Source organism: Austrofundulus limnaeus, unplaced genomic scaffold (genome assembly GCF_001266775.1).
Source record: "Austrofundulus limnaeus strain Quisiro unplaced genomic scaffold, Austrofundulus_limnaeus-1.0 Scaffold556, whole genome shotgun sequence".
Taxonomy (NCBI): Eukaryota; Metazoa; Chordata; class Actinopteri; order Cyprinodontiformes; family Rivulidae; genus Austrofundulus; species Austrofundulus limnaeus.
Window position 1 is genome coordinate 107,282 of NW_013952958.1, and position 1,176 is coordinate 108,457.

The window sequence follows — 1,176 nt, forward strand, 5'->3', positions numbered from 1 at the left end:
CACACAGGTATCTTGTTTTTGGGTATACGTTTCYTAGCCTGAAAAACTATTTTAAAAACTGTTATCAATTTGTTTCGTTATTAGACTTACCTGAACATAGACTTTTGCCTCTTTCTCACTGCTCTGCTCTGACTGATGGCTGATAGTGTAATATGTGTTGATATATATTTGACAGATATTTGTTTCAAAGTTAACTGGACTKTGCCTTTAAACATGGAGTATGAGCTAATCCTTGATCAAAACTAATCTTCATAGTTTAAAAAATAACTAATAAATGYAGAGAAAGATGAACAAAGTCACTGTCAGGAAAGAAAGTCTGGAGTGACAGAAATAGTGTTGTTGTACATTGCTTTTTTATGATGTGAAACTCCAGGAGTGATTCTCCGAATAATTCAACTTCTTTTCCTCCATGCTTCATGTGTAGTCCTGCGCAAAGTAACATTTTGTTAATCATGCATGTCCTTTTTAACAAATGTCAKCTTCAAACTGCCTCGAGCAGCCCAGATGTTTTCTGTGCAGCAACAGAGGAGCCCATTCATGTGCACTCAGGTTTGTTCTTATTAAGGACAATGCATAAACAGTGAAGCAGCCTTACTATTTGCTTTKTATATTTTAGTTTCTATCGCTATTTTGTTTTGCATCTTTCCCTRCAGCTTTGCTAAAACCCATACAAAATAAACATCTACTGTATGTCAAATTTCYATACATCCCCATTAGACTTTTTTTTCTAAATTTGTTCTAAATTGGTAAATTGCTCCCAGGTGAATGCTGACWTTCATCCATACAATACAGAACATCATGTCACCTTTTTAGACCCTCTCTGCAGTGGTCTCATCCCTGAACAAGAGAGGGATCAGACTAGATGATTTATCAAAATACAATGATAGTTTGGGACAGCATCAATAGCCTATATGCCCTGGTCATTAATGACGTATTTCAGGTAAAATTCTTGCCACGCTCCTCCCTTCCACTCCCTGCTTACTGCCTATTAGCTCCTATTAGTCTGTGAAAAAGTCACAAAAGTTAAAGCATCTGTGATCTACTGGTATAAAACGTGAGTTCTGTTGTGTGCCGTTGTGTCCACTAAGCAGCAGGTACGATCAAATAATTAGTTTTTATCAATTTTCCTTTTGATGAGGAGGTGACAGCAGAGGATCATAGCATTACAAGGAGAAC